The sequence below is a fragment of the Mus pahari genome, chromosome 5, assembly GCF_900095145.1.
Source record: "Mus pahari chromosome 5, PAHARI_EIJ_v1.1, whole genome shotgun sequence".
Taxonomy (NCBI): Eukaryota; Metazoa; Chordata; class Mammalia; order Rodentia; family Muridae; genus Mus; species Mus pahari.
The window spans coordinates 33665940-33692508 of NC_034594.1; the positions used below are offsets into that span (position 1 = coordinate 33665940).

The 26569-nt window shown below is 42.3% G+C and overlaps 1 protein-coding gene across 2 annotated transcripts in view; it reads right to left on the reverse strand.

The window, feature by feature from the left end:
• Hecw2 (HECT, C2 and WW domain containing E3 ubiquitin protein ligase 2) overlaps positions 1-23609 on the reverse strand; it is a 373974-nt gene extending 350365 nt beyond the window's left edge. Inside the window, exon 1 of one of the 2 annotated variants that reach the window (XM_029538487.1) lies at positions 23572-23609. The gene's annotated coding sequence lies outside the window, so the exon portion shown is untranslated. Of the gene's footprint in view, positions 1-22939; positions 23469-23571 lie in introns of those variants that run through there. The other variant, XM_021197433.2, reaches the window with a different exon arrangement.
• Between the last annotated feature and the right edge of the window lie 2960 nt (positions 23610-26569).

Consider the following 26569-nt stretch of genomic DNA (forward strand, 5'->3'; position numbering starts at 1 on the left):
GCCAAGATGGAAAGAACAGGAGTCCAATATTAACTTTAACTACATGATGAATTTCAGGCCAGCCTAGGCCACAGCGACAGACCTAGTCTCAAAAAGAAAAAAAAAAAAAAGCTTTAACAACTGAGGAGCTAAAAATAATAAGAAACCAAAATCCAAAATAAAGTTGTCTCTTTATGATGAAAAATAATGATATGATTCGAGAATATTTTGGTATTTATTGATTTAAATATTCCATCATGTTATGGGTTGCTCAAATAGCCACAACACAACTACTTTTCCTACCAAGAGCCAAGCAATTTAAAATATTAGCACATTCTCTCCAACTCTGTATGGTTGAACTTTGTTTTCCTTAACATAAGTTAGATAAGGACTTTAAAGTTTATATCCATCAGGCAAATACCAAGAAACAACCTTAAAATTGATATGCAGAATTTTCAGTTCTGCAGCAAATCCATATGCTAAGAATATCTTGCCAAATAAAGGAATTGCTTCCAGCAATGACCCATTTTAAAAGAAAAAAAAAAAAAACTAACTAGAAATTTTTGCAAGTGAAATTAAATTACTCTAATGGACTACTTACCCCAAAACCTACTTGTGTTTTGTCTACATTAAAAAAAAAATTCTAAGAAACGCCCTGAAAAGTTGTCTGACAAATAACACTGTTTGAAAAACCTGTGTTATCATTTTATAATATCCACAGCCTCCATAGATTTAGTTAAGTGTCTTTTACTGCTTAAAATAGTCTAAATTTCCTGAAGTAAAATGAGAATTGGTTACAAGTTCTCTAAATGAGAGAAACAGACAGAGAGACAGAGACAGACAGAGAGAGACAGAGAAAGACAGAGACAGAAAGAGACAAAGAGAGAAAGAGAACCCATGTTCCTGGAAACAATCCCAGTTAAACTCACTGGATTACTAAATAAATAAATAAATAAATGTACGTTATCTTTACTATTAGAAAAATACCTTCATAACTAAAAGCCTACACTGATTAAGGTTATTGTATTTGGTAAATCTATAAATAATTGCTATATAACCCTTTCCTTCACCATCAAGACACCGTTGTGAAGCAGGTGAAGTTAGGATGTTTTAGAAGTGAAGATACTAAGGTCCTGAGCTATCACATAACAGTGGCAGACTGCAAGACCACAGCCTTGTCCAAATCGAACCTCTCCTTCTCTAGTTCTAAAGACTCGGCTTCCCAATGAGCTAGTGTGTGCTGGCTTTCTGTGTAGAGGTGTTACCAGACTAAGGCTCAAGAGGAAAGGTCAGGTGCAACCTTCCCTCCGGCTGGAACACATGTGGAAGTCAGGCAGCTTCCACCACACAGATGACAGGAACGTAGTCAGGGGACACAGAGCAACAGATGACCTCAATAGTGCTCCCCAGACAGTGCTCCCCAGGCCTATGCACCCTAAGCCACCTGTCTATCTCAGCTGTAAAGAAGACAGAAGCACTGAAGAGAGAGGAGAGGAGACAAAACCAAGCTTCCCTCTTTATTGGGTTACCAGGCTGTCCATGACAGGACCTCAGCTCACCCAATTATAGGATCGGGTACCAGAAGCAAGGTAAACTTACATGAATATAAAGTACGAGGCACAAGCTAAGCAGTTGGTTTCCCAGTAACAGAACAGCAGCCACTGCTAACTAGAAAGGCTCATAAAACAAACCCTTGTTTGTCACAGTGAAATAGCTAGCCATATCTGTCATCTGTCACCTAGAAGGTAAACTGTACAACAGAACCTAGTGCTCCTAAAAGAGCATTGGGCAGGTTCAGGGAGAAATCTCTGCCACTCTTGAGTGTTCAGTGGTAATTATCACACACTGGTATAGGGCAGAGACAGATCCTGGCCGTAATTATGTTCTTGTTTTTCTGCGGCAAAAGTGTAGGATGCGTTAATATGTGGGTAGGAGGGCTCTGTTTCTCCCTAAATGAGAAATAAACCAAAAAACAAGCAAAAATACTAAAAGCCTCATATTTTGGAAATCGAGAAATAAAATATTTTATGTCATTAAAGCTGGGAAGAAAATGAATTGTTTTGTTTTGTTTTGATTTCCATGCTAGAGATTAGACCTGGGGCTTTGTATATGCTAGGTACTGAGGTTTGAACAGGAAGAATCTTCAGGGGCTTTGGTGTTGACCACTTCATCATTATGGGAGGGCACTATTTTGGGGAGTGGCTGGAAGTGTAGAGGTAGGGGCTAACTGAAGAAAGTACTTTTGGGCATGCTGCCACTTCCTGTCCATCATATGGTGAAGACTTCACTGTCACCCGCTCCTGACACCACAGTGTTTTCTAAAGCACATGGGATGAAGTAGCCATGGTGTGAACCCTCTAAAACCATGAGCACAATTATCTTTTGAGAATTTTGGTCAACACTACACAGAGCAGTACTTTACTACCAAGCTATATCTCTAGCCATGGTAAGGTTTTAATCCTACATATCACAGGCATCCAGAAAAGCTATTTTTACTTTAATGCCATGCATATCTAAAAATAAAGCAACTGATAAAATGCATTCCAACCCTGTTTCCTTTAGAAGCACTGAATTGTTTTAATCACAGGTTTTGCATATTTGCTAGGTTTGTTCTCTGTTATTATCTTTTTTAGTATTATTATTATTTCTAGATTTAGCAAAGAATCCATTAAAATTGCATTCAAGGTCAAGTTATATGTGTGTTTCCCTCCAGAACGGGGCGGGGGGAGGGGCATCAATAAGATACACATCCCTGCAGGATCATTCTCTTTGCTGTGGTAATTTCTGTGCTCTTGTTATATAACACAATAGTGTTGGAAAGTTCTCAAGTCTTGCTGTCAACCAGCAAACCTAATGGCGCATTTCCCTCACTCTCATCTACCCTAGAACAGAGGCTAGAATTCTGAGTAAAAATCAATGGGAGAAAGCAAAGAGCTCACAAAGCACTAAGGAATGAAAAGAAGGAAGAGAGGGAAGGAGGAGGGAAGGGAGGAAGAAGGAAAGAAAGAAGGAAGAAAGATTGATATGTACTCACTGATAAGCAGATATTAGCCCAGAAACTTAGAATACCCAAGAGACAATTTGCAAAACACAAGAAAATCAAGAAGAAGGAAGACCAATGTGTGGATACTTCATTNCTCCCTAGAATAGGGAACAAAATACCCATGGAAGGAGTTACAGAGACAAAGTTTGGAGCTAAGACGAAAGGATGGACCATCCAGAGACTGCCCCACCAGGGGTCCATCACATAATCAGCCACCAAACGCAGACACTATTGCATATGCCAGCAAGATTTTGCTGAAAGGACCCCTGATATAGCAGTCTCTTGTGAAGCTATGCCAGTGCCTGGCAAATACAGAAGTGGATGCTCACAATCGTCTATTGGATGGAACACAGGTCTCCCAATGGAGGAGCTAGAGAAAGTATCCAAGGAGTTGAAGGGGTCTGCAACCCTATAGGTGCAACAACAATATGAACTAACCAGTACCCCAGAGCTCATGTCTCTAGCTGCATATGTAGCAGAAGATGGCCTAGTCGGCCATCATTGGGAAGAGAGGCCCCTTGCTCTTGCAAACTTTATATGCCCCAGTACAGGGGAACACTAGGACGAAGAAGTGGGAGTGAGTGGGTAGGGGAGCAGGGTGGGGGGAGGGTATAGGGGATTTTTGGGATAACATTTGAAATGTAAATGAAGAAAATATCTAATAAAAAATTTTTTAAAAAAGAAAGGAAAAAAGAAAAAAAAAAGGAAGAAAGAAAGAAACAATACAGAAATAAAAGCCATCACAAATGTCAAGTTCTCCAGAAACAAACACCTTCTGCAGCTTTCCCCACGTTACTTACCTAACCATTCCTCTCTCCCACCTCTTTAGGAGACTATTTTTGATTGGGCCATTTTTTTTTTCTATGATGCTAAAGGTTTTTAGGAAAAGAACCAATATCATTTCTGTCCCAGCCTACCTGAGGCCACTCCAATGGTGTCTGCTGCTCCCATGTAATTATTAGCCCCAGCTGTAGTTGTTAGAGACACACTGCCACGTGACAGCGAGCTGTGTGAACTTCAGCTGTAAACCTCATCTTTGGAACACAGCTTTTTCTCTTGCTGGATGAAGCCACCTATAATTTGTAGGTGTGATGTCCACGGGAGATAGCATTAAAAGGTAGGTGGGGAAGAGCCACAGAAACGTAACCCACGGAAAGAAATGATACAAGAAATGCCAATGAGAGCGGGGGAGTCGGCTGAGGGGTCAAGCACTTATGGAATGTCCATTAGGCCCTTGGTTCAACTCCCAGCAAGAGGAGCTGGGGTGATCACCCTCCTGCTTGTTTTATGACATGCTAAGAACTTAGCAGAGAGGTCACAGAAAGTCATCGCTGTTCAGTGTCCTGGTTCCTTTCTTTCTTTTCCTTTTCCTTTTCCTTTTCTTTTTCTTTTTTTTTTTTTTTTTTTTTTTTTTTTTTTTTTTTTTTTTTGAGGCAGGGTTTCTCTGTGTAGCCCCGTCTGTCCTGGAACTCACTCTGTAGACCTGGCTGGCCCCAAACTCAAAAATCCGCCTGCCTCTGCCTCCCAAGTGCTGGGACTAAAGGTGTGCGTCACCACTGCCCAGCAATGTCCTGGTTTCTTAACTAGGAAATAAAATGGAGAGACAGGAGGATGCTTCGGTCCTTCCCAACATGAGAAATTACCGCATAAAAATCTTAGTTCAATTTCTCAGATTACCAGGATCTTTAGGTTATAGCTATCAAACCTATCAGAATTAGAAATGCAGCTTACAAATGTTCTTGGGAAAACAGCTAAATGTTTAAAATTTTCAAGTTATGTGTCCCTTTTAAAAAAAAATAAGACTTCAAAACAATGCTATTTCTGGATTTTCTTGGAAAGGGAGGGCATATCTCGAATCTTAGGGCAACAATCTGGAGCAGCAGGGTTTTCCTTCAGAAAGTACATGTGAGCCTCTCACCACTGTACCTCACCAGTGTATGTTACCTCCTGACATTATACAAGTGCCACACTTACATCGTGGAAACACAATGGATGCACGGCCACACACCTACATCTCCCTCCATGACTACAGCAGCAACCCCTCCTGCAACATGGCTCCTGACAACCTGCTAATTCATAAGTGAAATTTAAGCTAGGAAATTCTGTTAGCTACTTATTTAAAAAAAAAAAAAAACTGCAAAAACTTATCTTTGTTCTCTTTATTTACTCAAAATAATACAAAGATGGCCATTGAATTTAACCATTTAACTCTGAGATCTATCCACTTGCTAACCCCAATCAACTTTATCACATAAAGTTTAACTGAAAAAAATAGGACAAGTGAGGTAATGTCTAATGTCTGGAAACAATCAGAGAAGGTGGTTAGTCATGTCTACTAAAAGATGTATTCTTCCACAGCAGACTATAGCAGCAGCATTTACTAGCTGATAAAAATTTTTTTTTTTAAAAAAAAAAAGTCAAGTTGTTTGTTTCTGTAGATGTTCCCCTACAGAGCTACAAGTCAAGCATATATTCAAAACCACTGAAAGCAGAGTCCCAAATATACGTGTGTAATTCCTGTTCATGCAAACATCATTCACAGCAACTAAAGGGGGAAGCAACCTGTGTCCCAGAACAGATGAATGGATAAGCAAAACGCACCGTACACACAGCAGAGCGGCATTCAGTCTTAAAACAGAAGGGGAGGGGCTAGGAATGGAGCTTAAAGGTAGAGTTCTAGACTTCCCCACACAAGCCTGTGGGTCAACCTCTTGAACTACAATGTTTGGACAACATGGACAAACATTAAAAAAGGACTATGCCAAATGAAATAAGCTAATCACAATATGACAAATATTGTACATGTGTACTTATACAAACTATCTCTGTTAACCAAACTCACAGACACAGAAAATGGATTTGGGAGGAGAACATACACGCCTGTAATTCTACAACGTGGGGTGGGAGAGGTAGGAGAATCAGGAATTCTAGATCATCCATGGCTGTACAGTGAGTTTTAGGCCAACCTGGGACACATGACATTCTGTCTCAAAAACTAGGGGTAGGGGGAATGGGGAGGTGGGAAAGGTCAATCAGAAAAGTTACTTGTTATACAAGCATGAGGATCTGAGGTCTATTCCCAGCACCTACGTAAAAGACAGCCAGTCCTGGGGAGATAGGGACAGGAAGATCCCCAGGGCTCAGTGGGGAGCCAGGAAGCTCCAAACCCATAAGAAATCCTGTCTCAAATGCTAAGGCGAAAGCCCCTCTGGCCTACACAGGCACACACATATAGACACACTACAAAGAAAACAGAACTGAAGTTACTAAAGACTGGAAGAAGGGAAATGGTATGGTTGTTTAAAGAGAGCAGAGTTTCAGCTTGGCTAGATGAAGAGTCTAGTGATTGGTTCCCTGCGGTGGGAAACAATGTAACTTGCTGCACCTGGACGTCTAACTTCCGGAATGAGTAAAAACAGATATTTGCTGTTTGAGCCACTCAAATCTATTCTGTTGTTGTAGTCGCTAGAGCAAAGACCCACAGCGCAGGTTTGTGCCTGAGCTTGGAGGCATGTCCCTTCAGTCCCAGCTACTCGGAGGGCTAGGAGGGGCAGGTGGAAGGGACTCCCTCAAACCTAAGAGATTTAACAAGACACTGTCTCCAAATCACCCACCGACAAGTGGACTATTTTTAAAAATTGAGACTGGGCTGATGAGATGGCTCAGCGGGTAGGAGCACTGACTGTTCTTACGAAAGTCCTGAGTTCAAATCCCAGCAACCACATGGTGGCTCACAACCACCCGTATTGAGATCTGACGCCCTCTTCTGTTAAGTCTGAAGTCAGCTACAGTGTTCTTATGTATAATAATATATAAATCTTTGGGGCTGAGCAAGCAGGGACTGAGTGAGTGGAGTTGATCAAAGTGAACGGGCTCACTGGAGCAAGCAGAGGTCCTAAAAAAATTCAAATTCCCAACAACCATGAAGGCTCACAACCATCTGTACAGCTACAGTGTATTTACATACATAAAATAAATAAATAAATCTTTAGAAAAAAATTGAGACCAATGGAAAGAGTGAACAAGAAAACGAAAACACGCATAAGGTGCCAAAAAAAAAGAAAAAAGAAAAAAAGAAAAAAAGACAAAAGAAAAGAGGATATCTCTGAGGTAACTAATAAGTACTCCAGGAATGTGCTTCTCCACGACACCAGGAGCCGCCACCAAACGCTTTCCCCAAGGCAACATTTCCCAGCTCTGGCAACTGACAGCCAGAGGTCCCTTTACTCAGGAAAACATGGCTATGTCTTGGGACAGCGCTTTGTGGCTTCTTCTACTTTGCCCTGTTCCTAGCACTCAGTCTACAATATCACAGCACCCTTGGAGCCAGGCTCTGCCAGCCCTGGCAGTGGTGGAAAACAGCCCTCTGGCAGCTACTAGAGAGTCAGGACAGGCTTAACACTTCTCAAAGGGGCAGGGTGTCACCGGGACTTGCCATTATCTGACCTAGAGATTATCTGGAAAAAAAAAAAAAACTATTCTCAAGACTCAGTGCCCTCTCAATAAGTGGCCTGAGCTGACTTGTGAAAACTGCTCTCTGGTCTCTTCAAGGCCCCACAAAGTCCCAGGAATCAAAAGGTTCCAAACTTGGGTTCACTTTAAGAACACTGTAGGGAAACTGCCCATGCCATCAAACTTATGCATACATGAAAAGTCCCCAAGTATGTCAAAGGGTCACTTTAAAGAAGTATGTGTGACACTGGCAGGACAATGACGGGGCTAGTGGGTGTGCCCTGGCCAGCTCCTGGAGCTGGACAGGGCATAGTGTTATGGAAACAGAAAATGTGTTGAATATTTGCACCCCATACCTAAACCTGCAGAATGATGCTGAATGGAGGGTTTGTATTAAGATTCTCTAGTCAGGAGACACATCCAGGTGAAGAAAACAGCCCAGATGGTCCACAAGATTAACCCATGAGCTCCCCCAACACATCAAGATGGTTCTCAGAGAAAAGGAACAGGCTATTCCTAAACCAGGATATGAGATGGCATAGAAGAAAAAAAGTCAGATGAAACAAAACCATACATTATGGAAATAAATTTAGCATAGAATAAACTCACCTAGAGGAAGCAAGGAGGGAGGGGGAAGAGAGGGAGGGGTGAGAGGGGGAGCAGAAGGGATCCATTATCGAAATAAGAGTAAAATTATCTCTGCTCAAAGAGGACATGATTATATACACTCACAGACTTTACAATAAGAACAAAAATGTAAGTATATATGAATAAATTTGACTAACAAGATAAAGGGCTTTCACACCGATGATTGTAAAGCATTAAAGAGGAAAACTGAAGCAGACATGTTTCAAAGACAACTCTCAATTGTAGACTAAAAGAATGAATTTAAATGTCTACAGTACCCAAGAAGTTCTGCAGATTCCACGCACTTCGGAATGGCCCGACGCTGCTTGTGCTTCTGCTTTAAGTTGGGAGTTGGGGACTGGGAAAGGGTTTTGTTGGGGGACTGGTTGTTGTTTTGCTTATTTGTTGGGCTTTGTTTTCGAGACTCTTTAACCTAAGGCAGCTTGGAGCTCACTGTGTAGCCCAAGGTTGCCCTCATCTTTCACCAACTCCCACGAGTTCATATAGAGGCAGGAACCACCGACCCTAGCCCCTAGTAGCATTCAATTCAGACGGAATCACAGAAGATCTTGAACAATCACAGCAATCAATGTTGATGAGCACAAAGAACAAATCAGAGGTGTCATAATTCCTGAAGTCAAGACACATGGCAAGGCCACAGTACTCATGGTTCCTTTATAAAACAGAGAACAGTATATGTGTATTGGGAGAACTGGATTCCACACAGAGAAGAACAACATTAGACACCGTATACAAGAACTCACTTACAAAGGACTCAAGACTTAAGCCTAGGATGCAGAAGCATGGCACTTCTTTGAGAAAACAGAGGGAAAACTCTCTCAACACTGGTCTGGGGAACAGACTCTCAGGTCTAACACCAAAGCAAAAACCACAGTCATCATGAGACAGGCAGGTGGCATCAAATTAAAAGACTGCCATAAGTAAGGGTAGTAGAGTTCAAAGCCAACTATGCATTTGATGAAAGATTAATGCTCCAAATACATAAACTACCCAAACAACTAAACAGCAGAAGATACAACTCATCAGATTAGAATGGAACCAAAGGAAAAAATAGAATTTCTTTAAAAAAAAAATACACAAATGAACAAGAAGTACATGGAAAAAAAGTTCTATCATTGTCATCAGGAAAATCCATAGTGAAGTATCACTTCTACCCATGAGAGTAACTTTTTTCAAAAAGATAATAATGGTTCACAAGAATATGGAGGAAGAGGGGGCTACAAGAGGGCTCAGCAGGCAAAGGTGATTACCACCAAGTCTGACAACCTGAGTTTGAATCCCAGGTACCCCGTGGTGGCAAGAGAGAACCAATTCCCACAAGTTCTTCTGATCTCTGCATACATATGTGCACACACATGTTCTCTCTCTCTCTCTCTCTCTCTCTCTCTCTCTCTCTCTCTCTCTCTCTCTCTCTCTCTTTCTCTTTTAAGAATATGGAGGAAATGGAACCTGGGTACACTGTCAGTGGAGACATAAATTGGTAGTCATTAAGGAAAACAGTAGGGAGATAAATCAATAAATTAAAAGGGGAACTAGCAGGGGCTGGGGAGACAACTCAGTGCAAACAGGAAGACTTGAATATCCACAGAAAGCTGGGCACTGCCTCTAATCTACCTCACTGGGCAGATAAAACAGAAGGATCCAAGGGGCTTGTTAGTCAGCTACGCAACTCAACAACTGAGAGCCACACTCATACATACATACATACACACACACACACACACACACACACACATACATACATGATGGAGAACAGTAGAGGATGACGCCCCATATCGACCTGTGGCCTCCTCTGTATACATGATCAGGTTCGTACACCTACAGGCATGTGTGTGCCTGTGTGTGTGAAAGAGAGACAGAGAGACAGAGAGAATAATTTTTATATGAACCATTTGATTTATTAAATTACTGAGATTTTAGTCAACTAAAAGTAAAGTATATTTTGTAATTACACAAGAAAGAAAACAACCAAATTTTCTTCAACAAAAGTATGACTCATTGCCAGGCATGGAGATACACACTTATAATTTCAATTGAGGGTAAAGTGAGACTGTAGAATTATTAGTTTGAGTCCATCTTTAGCTATACATGAAGTTGAAGACCATCCCCAGACTACTCAGACTCTATCTCAAATTTAAAAAGAAAGAAATAAAAAAAGAAAAAGAAGGAAGAAAAGAAAGAAAGAAAGAGAATGAGAAAGAAAAGTATGATCCATCAATATTTCAAAATGCTTTATATTTTGTTTTAAAATGACAATTTTTACAGTGTATTAATTATATTTTAATAAATATTTTGTTTTGTTTTGAGACAGGGGTCCTCTGTGTAGCTTTAGCTGTCCTTGAATTCACTATGTAGAACAGGCTCGCCTTGGACTCACAGAGATCCACCTGCCTCTGCCTCCCACCTGAGTATTGGGATTAAAGGTGTGCACTAACACTGGCTGGCCTAGATGTTAATTTTTTAAACATGCAGAGAAAATGAATTCCTATAGAAGAATTTTCAAGGTAGAAAATAAACTACTTTGTTTTATAATCAGTTCAGCTCAACAGCCATTCACTGAGCCAGACCATGCCAAATGCTACACTGCAAAGGCAAATAAGAAGAAATGAATGAATAGCAAACTCCTAGAATGAAGTTTCTACTCCTACTTTTCACACACGCAGTGGCAGACTGTGTATGCGAGCAACCACCCAAAGCCAGCAATCAGTGACAAGATAAATTAGCTCGGTAGTTCTTTGTCACAAGCAGGTGTGAGCTATGGTCTGGACCCATGACTACCCTGCTGCAGAGCTCGCGCCTAACATGGAGATGCCAGCTTCTTTCCAGCTCTCTACTTCCTTACTTACATCCACCCCAAGCTTGATTCCTTGCCAGCTTCTACAAGACCCGGGCTCTACTTTTAAAGGCTTTTAAGGCACCTCCNTNTTTTTTTTTTTTTTTTTCCAAAATCCTTCTGAGGTCCTGGAGGTGAACCATCAAAGCAAATACAACTCCTTTATGGTTTTTTTTTTTTNTTGTCTTATTATCTCTTTCCCTTAGTGAGCATCTCTTTTGCTCACTAGGTAGAAACACATTTTGTTGACTTGCATTGTCTCTGCCAAGTATTGTCATCATCTGCTACGTGCTAAAGCGTTTGAACAGAGTTTACAAACCAGATATGGGCAGCACATGAACTTTCTTTGGTGTGAGCTATTCCTAAAGTATTTTAATTACTTATCAAGATGTCTTGCATACATACATCGTAGTTTCGTTTTTTAAAATCTGGTCCCAAAGGGACATACCAAGAAGTGACATCCCCAGCTACCTCTGAGAGTTGCGGGTCTATGATCCATACATACGATCCAGCCGCGTTCACATGCAGTCAGTTAACTCTGAAGATAATGAAGTTTCAGAAGATCCAAGGCAGGGAAGCTATGCTCAACCTCCAGAGGAAGACCTCCCCCTTATTTCTTGGTTTAAGCTTAAACAGATCTAAAAATGTGTTATTTGAGAAGATATATAAATCACAAATAAGTGCCTCAGTGGTCAGCCCTAAATCCATGTACATATTGGCAAAATTAGCTGGACTCAGTAGTTTGTGAACATATGTGTGTGTGTGTGTGTGTGTGTGTGTGTGTGTGTTTGCACACATGTGTATTTGTCTGTCTCTCTGTCTGTTATATAAGACATGAATTTGGGGGGAGAATATAGCAGGGGAACACAGGAGGAATTGGATGTAGAGACAGGAAAAGTAGAAATTATGTAAATACAGTCAGTGTATTTGTGTATAAAATTCTCAAAACATTAATTTTTTTAGAACTTTCAAAAGATAAATGTTTGAGGAAATAGGTATGTTTAACTTTACTTAAACATTACACAATGTGTATGTGCATCAAGGTATGTTGCCCATGATATGTACAACTGTGTGTTATACATGATTTAATAAGTAAAGGAACTATTTAATGTGTGTAATGCAGATTCTAATTCAAGAGGTCTGGTAGACAGCCTAAGTATGATAGGGACACTGCTAGCTGCGAGTCACACCGCTTTCAACAGCAAGAGACTCAGAATGGAAAGTTTCTGAAAGAATGTTATATAAATGAATTAGACCTCCAAGTCTTATCCTGTCGTTTTTTAGAATACAAAAATGTTTACCTTTTAACATTCTGTACCAATTTAACATCTGATTTCCATAAGTAGTTGCCTCTTATAAAGATTCCTTCAGCTATTACACATTGTCTATTGCATATCTTCTATGTGATCAATACTGGACATTATACAATCTGGCCAGACTTTCATATGTTCAAAATGATTACAAATCTGAATAGGAAAATATTAATGGCAAACAACTCTCCAAAACAACAAAATGACTAGATCTTAATTTCAAATAAATAAATAAATAAATAATAGCAATGGAAAGAAGGTAAATACCAATATCAAAGAAGAAAATGTCTAAGTCAAGTCACTGCTGTCCACCCCTCTCATGAGATACCTACCTCATCCCCACCCTTACTGTCAATCACTGACATAAGAGGCTACTTCACCTTCTAGAAATGACTTTGGGAGAGTGAGCTGTTCAGAATGGGAGCATAAATGAAAACCATTATTTTTCAATTGTCTATCAAAAGACAGTTGGAGACACAAGAGTAGGTAGAATTGATGGGCGTTCAGATACTTCCTATGACAGAATCAATGAGCAAGAACCGAGTCTGGGTTATTGACTGGTTGAAAGAAGAGCCACCCAAAGAAAATCAGAGCCCTGTGTAAAAGGACCAATCTCCCAAGAACCAGGTGAGCACTCTCAACAACCACGCATGAGTCATTTTTCTTTGCAGAAAGTCTTAACAGTTTGACTCTTGGGTCTTTTCCAGATTTTCCTCAGCTGCCAGACAAAAATTCTGGTTGTCGTCTAACACAACATTGATACCGGAGTTACTCTAATCACTCCTCAAATGTGGCGGAAAGGCTGTGGATGTGTGGAAGTCTCCTTATAAACACAAAGAAAAGCATACAAGCTCTCGGATAGGGCACTCTGCTGGCCTTGGTGTCCCTGGTACTCTGCTGTCACAGGTCTCATTTTCTTTCCATTATTATCTCCGTTTCCCCTCTGAAACCTGCACAAGCTGACCTCCCCCTTCTCGTGCAGGTGGGTGATGAATAACATTCCAGGTTAACCCAGCCACTCCATCTAAGAGGTCTCCGTTGCGCTTTAGTCTCTGCCAAAGCCACTCTCCAACACCCCCACCACCACCACCACACTGACATCTGGTTTTCTTCCTTTACTTGCGGAATATTTCAAATATATATTGAAAAGTTCTTATAACTCAGTTCAGGTAACAGAAACCAAATACGAAGAACAGCTTGAGCGAATGTTAACCCTTTCATCACATGTGCCTCATGAGCGTGTGTCTGCTTATTCTCATCTCTAGTGCCTATTTCCCATATAGCACGGAGCCTAGCACATACAGCACTAACATTTGTGCAATGAAGAAAAATAGTTTTTCCATAGCATTAAATAATGATTATTACTAGAATTAATTATTAGACCAAGGGCAAACACTCCATCTTTGCTAAACTCCAAAGAGGGCAGAATGGAAATATACCTTCCTGTTGTGGATGGACCTGGTGCTGTTCTTGTGAACCAATCCCCTAATGAATAAAGGAGCCAATCACTGGGTGAGTAGGCAGGACTTCCGGGTTGGAAGGAAGAGAGGAAGCAGGAGAGAGTTAGGCTTTTTGGAAGGGTTTCCCATGAGGACAAGATGTAATGACTAGTGTCTCCCGGTTTCAATGGCAGATCCATCAGGATTTGCCACTGAAGGATTTAGATTTAATAAGGCTTACAAGTTAGGATTTTAGTTGTTGCACCCAGCAATTGAGTTACCTTGGTCTCTGAACTAAGTTTGTGTTGCATTTTTCTTCACGCCTTGGCTCGTCTGGGTTCAAGAGAGAAACGTGCGGCATCAAAGCGCAGGTTCACCAGATGTGCACCACAAAAGCTGCGGGGGGGGTTTGAAGGATGGGGTTGGCACGGTATCGACCCACCAGCGGGAACTTAGCGAGAGGGTGGAGACATTTTGGGAGCTCCATGCCAGAGAGTCTCCATGAGATAATAACAGGTTGGCCATTGCCCGCCTGTGGATGGCCGGGCCAGGCCGCTGGGGCAGAGAGTTGCCACCATGAGTGCGGGAACGTGCAGGTTCTTCTTTTTTTTGTTAATATTTCCCCACAATGCCTTCCTAAAGATGGGGGCTAAATATAAACATGTGCTTTAGCTGTTGGCTGGAGTAGGTAAGCTGGGGAAAGTACACAGCTTCCCTCCTGAGAGAAGCTCTTTGCTGCCTCCAAGCATGGCAGCACAGGCTTGGAAAGTCTTTTCTAGCTTTAAGATGCCAACGCCAGGCTTAACAGAGAAAGTAGGGGAGGGAAGTGACAGACTAGAATGAAGGGAGATCAAGGGGAGGCATACACAGAGAAAACCCAGTAACAAGACCACTGGTGACCATCCATCCTTTGTAGGGAAGGCCAAGGGCAGCACTGACCAGGTCTGTAAACACTTGGCATAAGGTCCATTTCTCTGGCAAAAGCATGGAAAAGGTCTTGTTCACTCACCACGCTCCCTGGCTCCTACCTGCACTGCATCCCTTCCCGCCTAGGAAGTTACTGCCAGGGTTCCTCCCACCACAGCTCTCTCGCTGCTCTCAAATATCCAATACCCTTTTCTTTGTCTTTTATCACCACAATCTGCCAGATACGCATTCTGTTTGTTTGAACACCTAGACTTCCAGTGAATCGCTGAAAAGTACTGTGTACTACTTGAAAGACTATCCATGTCTGAAAATATTACTTCCCTGACCTTTTGGAGTCATCGTGGACCTTCGTTAATTGATTGATTGATTGATTGATTGATTGATTAATCAATTAATGAAAGGGGGAGGTTCTGTCACTAAGGTCTTGTTTCCCAAACAGTTCTTGACTTGTCAGTAAAGAAGGCAGGGGCCAATTGCTGAATGGAAGGTATACATGGGACTTTTGGGTCCCAAGAGGAAGAGGAGACACAGGGAAAGAGAGAGAAGCTTTTCTGCCATGCGTTGGAAAGCAGCAGTCATGTATGATCTCGGGGCATCTAGAGGCTGAAGGGGCCAAGGATGTGGGTGGGGGCTAGCTGATACAAGCCACTAAGTTTAGGGCAGAGGGAGAGACAGATAATAAATTGATAAGAGCACACATTTCCAGGCAGGAGGTATCTGCACCCAGCAGTTCCTAGAGACAAGTTCTAAAGAGCTGTCTGTGTGTCTTCTATCTTGGAATTCAAGGGTCTCAGGAGTGGGCTATTAACAGGACTCTTCCAGGAACAAATATGGGTAGAAAAAGAAGCCAGGAGTGGGCTTGTTGCAACCGGTCCTGGGCAAAGCCAGGTGTAACAAAGGGGAGCCGGAAGTGGCCAGAGCTCAGACAACAGCTCCAGAGTAAAGGCAGTAATGTGTATTTAAAACTACACGCAACAAATTAGTTAATTAACCAATTACTTCACATGGAAACTTGTGATGTGCTGTTTTGGTCGTTATCCATCCCCCCACTTTTTATATCCTTGGCATGGTTTCCTGTGAGAAAAGTTTAGTACTGAGATAAGCCACTTGATAGAACTGGAGATAGTTCTCAGCTCACCATGATGAAGACTTTCTCAAACACAAGCCTTACTCTGCAGATAAAGTATCATGCAAGTGCTCGCCTCCTATTCAGCCAGTGTACTCAGCATGAAGAACTATCGACACTCCTTCCCCATCCTTTACACAGTGCATCATCGAAGGTTCAGGCACCACAGTCTTGCGGTTTCAGCGTTTCCTCAAGATCAGAACAGGCTGCATGCTCCTTGGAAACTGGTAGCACATGGTCGGCTTCGGGCTACAATGCAGTCACAAAGCCTTCACATTCCTCAGCCACCAAGACAGATCAGAGAATAAAGTTGTGAAGGTGTTGGCCATGCAAACATAACAACCGGAGTTTGTTCTCTGGGATCCACAAAAAGGTAGAAAGAGAGAACTCACTCCACAAAGTTGTCCCCTAACTTCCATGTGCGCACACACACACACACACACACACACACACACACACACAGAGTGAGAGAGACAGACAGAGAGAGAGAGAGAGACTCTTAAAGCTAGCACATTCTTTTGTGTATCTAAACCTGCATTGTACCATTCTCCTCCAAAGCATCTTTTCTAATCTCATAAACGGCGGCTCACCCAAAGGAAGACCTCTCTTCGCTTAGAGCACAAGTTTTCAGTGATAAATAAAGCAGGCATCACCAAGCACTCCTCCCTGAACTAATGCCAAAAGCTGATTCATTTTCCGCATGACATGGGTGTTTCACCCCACCGTAGCGTATCTGCTATCATGGACTTGGCTATAATCACGCTTTCTCACTCTGGCCCGCGATCTGACACAGCAGCCAACCACATCACTCCACAAAGAAATGTTGAGAACTCTGGTTTCTAAGGAGAATTTCAGTCTTTAACTTTCCAGCTGAGTTTCCAAGTGTCTCTTCAATGAGCGCTCCATACTTGCTCTCGCCACAGAAGCGCTTTAATGAGACTAGTAGAGTGACAGTCTCTTACCTGCCATTAGCAATATAACACATGAAATGTGTAAGAGAAGCTTTATTATGTACCTGTCCTGTAACACTTCAGTGGTATAACAGAGAAGCCACTGTGCTTTGAAAAAAATGATACAAAAACATCCGTGGCTTCTTCATGCCACTATTGGGCACAGTTTCATAACAAGCTTTATTAAGGATTTGCTCCCAATAAGAAGGAATGGATGATGAACTCAGTTTTAAAAAATAAAAAAGGCTTTCGGCTTATCACATTTCCTTATGTACTACACAGATAGCTTTGTTTAATGCATGGAGACTCGTGTTTTATATTTCCACTGAGATTTGCTTTCCTATACATGCTGAAGGCACACTGGACCATAGCTGAACAGCACTTCATGGTTAGAATTTCCCACTTGAAGAATCATGTGGTGCTCAGAATATTTTGTATTTAAAGCATTTCAGATTTCAGAGTTCAAATTGGATATGTTCAACCTATCTTATTATCACTATGGCTATACTTCTGTGTACCATTCTTGAGCTGGTCAAATTTTATGAAACAGAAATATAACTTAATAACAGCAATCACAGGGACTTGGAATACAATTCAATGGTAGACTCCTTATCTAACGTGCATGAAGTCCTAGCTATATATACACACATGGAAGTAGGGCAGAGAGCAATAGCAAAACACACTTTAAGAACTAAAAACTAAACAAATAATATAGAATATATATTAAACATGAAGTGGACCTTAACAAAATGTGGGTTATTGTACTGTCTTTGAACCATAAATGCAATCTTTATATGATAACACATTTTACAAAAATATAATAGGGGACTGGAGAGATGGTTCCACAGTTAAAGACACTAGTTGATCTTCCAGAGGACTCGGGTCCTATTCCCAGGGTGCAGATGGCGTCTCACAACCATTTCTAACTGTAGTCCTAGGGGATCTGATCCCCTCTTATGGCCTTTAAAGGCACAACATGCACATAATACACAGACACACATCCAAGAAAAGATCCATACACATACAATAAAAATAGATGTCAACAGTTTGTTTGTTTTTTTAAGAAAAGAATTCCTGCTGAATTCATAATTACTCTCCTATCTCAAGGCCCTACACAAGTTCTACCACTCCATGTCATTTCTCTGACCTCACTGGTGATCCCTACCTTCATCTCCTGGGTATCTATGCTGCATCAATACTAGTCTCCTTGTTGATTTCTTTCTTTCTTTTTTTTTTTTTTTTTTTTTTTTTTTTGGTTTTTCGAGACAGGGTTTCTCTGTTTAGCCCTGGCTGTCCTGGAACTCACTTTGTAGACNTGGAACTCACTTTGTAGACCAGGCTGGCCTTGAACTCAGAAATCCACCTGCCTCTGCCTCCCGAGTGTTGGGATTAAAGGCGTGCGCCACCACGCCCGGCTTCCTTGTCGATTTCTGAACACATCTGAACATATCGTTCCCTACAGACCAGACATTTGCACTGACTATTTCCTCTACCTGCAATTCTCTTGTGTGTGTGTGTGTGTGTGTGTGTGTGTGTGTGTGTGTTGTTTGTGTGTTTGTGTGTGTGGGGGACATATGCACATGCACATACACATAACTTCTTTTGCCTCCCTTTAAGTCTCTATTTGAGGTCACTTTCTTCATGAAACATACTCTACTACATTTGCCCTGTTCTACCATGAAGCATAATTTCTATTTGACTTACTATCTCTCTCAATAAGATGAAAACTCCACATGGTTAGCATTTGTTTTGTTTGTTTGTCTGTTTTTTTTTGTTTTGTTTTGTTTTTTGAGACAGGGTTTCTCTGTGTAGCCATGGCTGTCCTGGAACTCACTTTGTAGACCAGGCTGCCCTCGAACTCAGAAATCCGCCTGCCTCTGCCTCCCAAGTGCTGGGATTAAAGGCGTGCGCCACCACCGCCTGGCTAGCATTTGTTATTTGATTCACTGGTATACAGCCAGCACCAAGATCAGACACTAACTCATAAAAACCCAATTGAATTAATAAATGAGCAAGTGAAATTCTTTTCTTTTGGAACCACCAAACTGCCTATGTATCTTTCCTTAAGACTTAAACAGAAAAATAAACTGTCAAAAGTTTAAGAAAAAACATTACACCAACAAATGGTGTTAAAATCAGACAAGATCAAAAGTTGATTTAAAGTTTGGAGAGACTAGATTCAGAGAATCAGTTTACAAGCCAAGCCATGAAAGAGGTAAAGTATGAAATTTTCTAATGACCACCCCTTCTTAGGTTTGCTTTGTCCACACAATAGACATTTAGCTATAGATATTCTGCCAATATATACAAGCACACACATAAACATACAAGCTGAACAAACCCAGAAGAACCTAAGGATATTTTTCCATCAAGTGAATTGTCTTCATATAAAAGCTAACAATCTGAAATGCAGGTAGAATCATACGACTATAATCCTAGCACTTGGAAGACCTCTAGTTCTAGGCCAACCAATGCCACATAAAAGACCCAAGTTCATGATTTCTTAAGATTTAGTTATTCCTTTTATGCATGTGTATGTATGTATGTTTGCCTGTGTTTGTGTGCATCACAGTGTATGTGTGTGTGTGAATTTACCTGTGAAGACCTGAAAATGATGTTGGATCCCCTGGTACTAGTTGTGAGCCACGTGACTGGGTGCTGGGGACCAAATCCAGGTCATCTTCAAGAACAGTAAGCACTCATAACTGCTGAGGCATCTCTCCAGCTCCCCAAGTTCATGATTTGGATCATAATGAGGATGAACGCTGATGCTAGTTTCCCTGGTGTGATGTTTAATCTTGACTGTAAACTTACTGGGATTTTTAAATAAAATCACCATGGAAATGAATCTCAAGTCACTCCTGGGAGTGAGTTTCTAGGCAGGCTTAAATGATATAGGAAAACTCACCCTAAATATAGATAAACAACTTCATGGGCTAAGGTCCCAGACTAAATATGAAGGAGAAAGCCAGACAAACAGGAGTATTCATCACTCTCGGCATCCTGGCTGTGGACACAGGCTAACCATCCACGTTCCCTTTAACTATAAACCTAATTAACTCCTCCTTCCTAAAGTCAGATATTTGATCATAGCACCAAGAACTATAACTTAGGAATCTGACCTAGACCACTTGGTTGGTGTGGTTGCTCCTCCCAGTTCATTCCACATTTTACTCTCAAAGATGTCTTTGGCAAAAAAAAAAAAAAAAAAAAAAAAATCAACAACAAAATCCTATTTCATCATCCTATTTACAAAAGAGATAAGTAAATTTTATTCTCATTTGGACTCATTGAGGACTTTAGTAGATTGCATGTTGGAAAGGAAACAACCCTAATTAATACCTACTGTCCAGCACTACAAATGAACTGTTACATACACTTTTTTTTTTTTTAGCAAAGGTCACAGAAGCAGACACCACAAGCTTCATATATAGAAAGCCCAAACCCTCATTAGGTTTCCTGTACAATAAGATTCCACAGAATGTATAGGATGCCCCAAATATGTTCTTATGTGCTCCCTGTGAAAAGCTGAGACCAAAACCCAACTGGAGACAGGGGAGAGTACAGAAAACAAAAGCTCCGCTATTGTCTTCTTGTCCAAACTACAAGAATGTGGAATGGAGACTAGACAGAAGCTTTTGTGTTCTGGACTCTCTGTAAATACCCAAGAACTGCGTCTCACATTAAATGGCGAAACAGGCACTCATGTGTGTGAGCACCATGTAAACATTCAATTTTCAAGCAAGTTTTGGTGCAACTGTCCTCCCAAATCACAGGTCACCCTAATTTGTGTCAGTCTTAAATAAAGGACAAGAGGTAATTCTTGTTGTCTCGCAGACAGTAATGGGGCTTTAGAACCGTGACAGACACTCTGTGACTTAGCACAGCTTCTCTTGACATATGTAAACAGATCAAGCTATTTTATCATCCCTACTATGTCTTTTTTTCCTCATATATTTTTCAGCTTCAAATATTTTCTTATTTTCTTACTGTATATATTAGAAATAAAAGAATTGGGCTGGAGAGATGGCTCAGCCATTAAAGGCTAGGCTCATAACCAAAAATATAAGAAATAAAAGAATTAAATGTCATTGAGCATGACTCAAAATGTGGTGTCAGCTAGGCATGGGGGTTCACACCTGTAATCCCAGTATTGGGGGGGGGGAGATAAAGCAAAAGGATCTTGAATTCAAGGATAGCCTAGGCTATATAATGAGACCCTGTGTCAAACGCAGGATGAAAAGAAGAGAGAGAAAAAGAAAGAGGAAGCTGGGGTCAAGAGAGGGCTGCTGAATATAACCAAGACTTCTTAATTTCAAGAGTGATCACATAATGACACTTTTAAAAGTTTGTAGTGACAAACTGGCACTATCACAGGCAAACCAGAAGGTCTGGTTACCCCCCTAACCTCTCCTTCACATCCTGATACAGTTTCCTGAGCCTTAAGAAGCAACACTACCCCTGCAACAGCAGCTAAACTTCATGCCTAGCCCTAATAGCAACAAAGTATCTTCAGTGCTAGCCCCTGCCCAACACTAGCGGAGGTCCCCACCACCTCCTCCATTTCCCAGGAAACCGCAGCAATTCACCGCTGAGCACTGCAAACCAGCCCAAGTCCCAAGCCACAAGCATGTTTTCTTTTAAAGAAGTAATTCGTGACAGAAATGACCACCACATAAGGACACAGACATCAGACACAGACTTAATAGCAAGGATTTAAAGTATCAGATCATTGCATTGATGACCAAGTGCACTCAATAGCAGGTAGAGCCAAAAAGCCATCTCTCCTACAAAACACAAGGAGAAAACTCCAAGAAGGAAAGCCATTGTGTCTATCCTCAATTACAGTAACAACTTGCTTGGATTTCTTTTTCATTTGCTAAGGCCAGTGGTATAAAAGACTCAAACGAGTAAGAATGAATGTTTTCCTCTTTAAGGCACACTGCCCAAGTTCTTCAGAGTTGAGTTTGAACCTTTTGTTCAACTTAATGAAACTCTATTTGATCACTAAGTTTGGTCTTGTGGCTGGTAGATACCACTTTACTACAATATTTTCCCTCACATTCATGACAAAAGAAAACGAATTTTTTTTTATCAAGTTGCAATCTAGAGCATGAAATGTCCACTAGCAATAGAAGCAGAAAACCTACAGCTAGATTACCAAATGTTCAAGATAATTTCAAGTTCCTCACTGACATCACAGTGCTTAACAAAGACCTCCTCCCAAGAGGCACCCTAACCTGTGACAGGGCCATAAAAAACCCCAGGTCTAGAACAGGAGAATCACCATGGAAGTAGAGGAACAGCCATAGATGAGAGTTTGGGCACTGTGCTAGACCACCTGCCAAGGAGGTATGAATGAAACAAACTCAGACGGATGAGAATGAGACTGAAGTCCCTGCAGCTGGGAGACATTATGAGTCCGAGGTGCCAAATACATGCAAGGGCCAATAGAAATGGGACTGTTTTTCCCAAAAAGTGGTAAGATACTTTTGCGTTCAAAGGCATCTGTGTGGCTGTGACTGCTTAAACTGTCTTATCATAGCCAGTGTAGAAATAAAACAAGCAATTCAATGGCAAGGTTTTAAACGTTAAAAAAGAAAGAAATGGTTTAGGCTGCTGTATAACAAACGTCTCCTTTAAGAGGTCGAAATTATGTCTTCCTCGCCGTTCACCCACTCTGTTCCACCTCCCAATAATAAAGAGTACAATACCCCTTTCTGCCTGGCTTCTCTTGTCTGCTAGGGACACCATCTGTCCCACACTATATAAACAATCTCTGCAGGAATCTTCTGATGACCAAACAGATTAGCGAGATCCAGATCTTTACACCATTAATAATATCCCTATCCAATTAGACCTCTTGTTCTCATAACTCCACACACAAACTTCAGAACTAAGCCTGCTTTGTTTGTAAGTAATGTGAGTAACATTTTAAAGATAACCTCTTGGCACATAAAGCCATCTGTTGGGGGAGGGGAAAGGGAGAGCGAGAGGCTGACTGACTCTCTAGGCAATAGAAGAAATGAGCCCTTCAGGGAATAGGAGAAGCAGTAAAAAAAAAAAAAAAATCATATTTACAGGGCAAACAAATACACCAAATTTTTACAATTTCTAATAAAAGAATACTGGCTACTCAATTTTTTTTCTAAATGAAAAAATACAAAAAAAAAAAAAAAACTTCAAGAAAAGGGTAAAAGTAAGTTTTACACTTTGGCAAAGGCATACATACAAGAACTCCGAGTTTGCATGACTCTAGCAGAGCAAAGCAGAAATCTTATCCATAAAGGCTAAAGGCCTCGGTGAAGTTTGCCTCTTGTCCACCTCTGTCCATTCGATCACCGACGCTGTCCTTTTCCAAGTTTATTATTGACCGAACCCTTATAACTCTACTCGTGAGCTCTCTGTGCTGACTCCAAAGACTCCCAACTCTCAAAGAAATAACTGTTCCTGTGACGGTGTTCCTAAAATTAATCATAATAAACGAAAGGCGGCTGAACACCGCGAACGGAGAAGACCAGGCATAAGGAGCCAGACCTCTGCAGCTGCACGTCCTCCCAAACGTCTACGTCTAAATCTGCAGCCCGGGTTTGCTCCAGGCCCCAAGCTCCAGCAGAGGATGCTCACCACACATTCCAAACAGAAAGCAAACGATGCCTCCTCCTCTCCCTCGAGTGATGCTCACGCGAGCCCCCAAGTCCCAGTTCCCGGGGATCACCGAATCAGCAGGCGCGTCCGGCGCCAGTGCCCGGCGCTTCAGGGGCGGAATGTCAAATGCATGACCGCACCAGGGCGCAAGGGAGCGAGACAAAGCCACCGCCCGCTACCTGCGGCGCGGGTGCGGGCCGCGGGCCGCGCACTCACCTGGGCAGACGGGCTGCGGGTGGGGACCCGGCCGAGGCGGGAGCGCGCCCCGCAGTCGCCGCGAGCCGCCAGCGCGCGCCGCAGGGAAGGCGGGCGGCCGCGCGTCACAGCCCACCCTGCGCCCCGGGCAGGCGAGCGTCTCAGCGGCGGTCTTCCGCTCGCCTCTGAGCCCACATGCTCGCACGCCGCGACCCTCAGCGCTCCCGAGGCGGCTCCGTGCCGCCGCCCACCCGCGGTTACGCCGCGCGAGCCGCCGATTGTGTCGAGTCAGCGGCGGCGGCGGCGGGGACGCGCGGAGCCATGTCTCCCCGCGCTCGGGGCCCCAGGCACCCGTTCCCCTCGCTCTCCAGGCGTTGCCCGCAAGCCGCACAGCAGCCGCCCGCGTCCCTACATCGTCACCTCCTCCCCCTCATCGCCACGGGTCCCCGGCCCGCTCACCTCCAGTCGCGCCGCCGCCGCCGCCACCACCGCCTTATCCGCTAGACGCCGGGGCAGCATCTGCCCGCACCGCGCTGGGGGCGCTGGGCGGGGGGCCGCCTGCACGTCGGGTACTCAGGAGCTGCACCGAGCAGAGCTGGGGAGAAGCGGCCAGACCCGGGCCCGCGGGTCCTCCCTGGGGACGGCGCTCCAGAGCTGGGCGGGTGGGGCTGGGCGGAGGACGAGTTAGACTGCGGAGCGAAGGACAGGAGCATTCCTATAGGCGTCGCGAAGGATGAAGGGGACCCGCTGAGGTCATGCAGACAAGTCTGTTCCTAAATCCCATTGGAAAGGGGAATCGAGGGTGTCATGCCTCAATTTCCCCATCTGTACAAGACAGTAACACTTATGTCACCTACACGGGGTGTGGTGAAGATAAAGAATGTATTATTAAAATCGCATGTGACTTAGGTCACTAAAAACTAAATTTTGCACAGATACTTGGTGCTTTCTATCTATTTCTTCTGAAGCATTTTCTTTGAGTTAGTCTTATTTTAGCGGGGGGGGGGATGTGTAATGCTGATGTGACTGTGCCCCACAGTACTCGATGGTGCCTATCAAAACATGGAAAAGAGTTACTTAGTTTTATAGCTTAACTATATTTATGCAGGAAGTACAATAATAACATCTTCACCCCAAGTAATTGATATCTGTGCTTTTTGAATGTGTGTGTTCGATATTCTATATCTTCTCTACTCTACCTTTCTAGAAACAGTGGTTCATATAGCTCCTTCACCCACAATGAATCTTTGTGGTTCCTGGCAGACTCCAAGACAAACCAGCCATCATAGTCTAGACCACTGTGAGGGGCTATAGGTGAACTTATTAGTCCAAACATTTGTGTGGGGCTTTTCTAGGGACTATTCAGAAAATGTAAAGCTATTGAAACTAGTATAACTGTATCCAGAAAATAAGAACAAGGCAACAAGGACCTCTGCAGTTTGCCAAAGGCCAACTTGTGAAAGGGTAAGATGGAGAAGATGGGTCTGACCCTGGAAGGAGGATCTCCCTTTTTATTTCAAATCAGCTTCAGTTATGTTCTATCATGGGTCACAAAAAAAGCCCTGACGTCTTTGTCCCTATATCTATCATCACAGGCATCATTGATGAACCTCATCCAACCAAAGGTCCAATTCCAGTTTCTATGGGCAGTATTAGGGCTAGTCTCGCCTATAACAGGAATCCCATGGGATGCCATGAATCAGTCTCTTTGTACAGTTTAGATCCAGTGACATCCATATTAGATTAGTCACTATCACAAACCTATCTTTTAACTAAAAAGTAGAAAAACAAATAGAGGGTCGCTATGCATGCTCTGGGTTGTTTTGTTTTCTTAGACTCAGAAAGGAGTCTCAACTGTCTAAAACTTCCAACATATAAACCACAGTGACAGAGATGACAAAATTTATAGTAAAACCATACTAAAATTATAAGACTCCAAACCCTGATTGTTCACCACCATTCAATGTGGGTCTCCCCTGATAAGGCCCCTGACTGGGTCTCAGCCTTTGTTTGTCCCATTCATGCCAATAAAGAACTCATAATCTAGTCAACTGGCTTAACATTGAAAAGTTTTCCTTTATTATTAATTGAAATACTTGTCCCATCTTGCAAGACTCCAGCATTTAATGGTCACTTTCTCAGAGTGCTTACATGGCTATTAACATCACATGTGACAGTGTCCTAACCTTTCATTACCCTACATTATCTCCTTTTTCTGTGAATATGACCAAGTTTGTAGGTATTCATCCACCCACATGCATATTTCAGGAAATTTAAACTGCAGAGGCCTCCCAGACCCACAGGGGTAGCCCTAAAGATATGCTCATGTGATTTCATACATTTACAAAAGTTTAAAACAAGATATTTTTATCTCAAGAAATATGTTGTGGAGTGGATGGTTAGGAACCCCCAAAATTCCAAAGGGAAACCTAGCCCTACTATAATAGTGTTATAGGGCCTTCAGAATGGTAACAAACCACATGGGCAGCACCCTAATGAACGAGACTAGAAAGGCATCCTGGGACAGAGACCTTGTGGGACATCAGCAGAGAGAGAGAGAGAAACCCTGAGAAGGAGTCAGGCAGAGCAAGGTTCCCTGCTTGGACTCAGGGGAAGTTGGAAATATGAAACTGAGGAGAGGTAACTAGTCATGTGGCAGACATAGAATAACATAAATTGGTTAATATAAATTACAAGCTAGTTGGGGAACAAGCCTAGCTTGACCTAGGCATTGATTCATAAATAAAAAATAGTGTCCGAGTCATTATTTGGGAAGTGGAGTACAACTGGAAAAGCCCGAGGTTACATAACAGTTTGCAACCTACCAGTACCCAGCCATGCTAGCCCTTTGATCTTGGACTGGGTACTTTGAGACTGGGTCCCTGACATATCCTACACCTTCATTCTTTACATCTCAAAGAAAGTGCACACACTTTCAAAAAAAAAAAAAAAAAAAAAAAAAAAAAAAAAAAAAAAAAAATAAATAGGAAAAAAACTTCTAAACTGGAGGATGGGGACA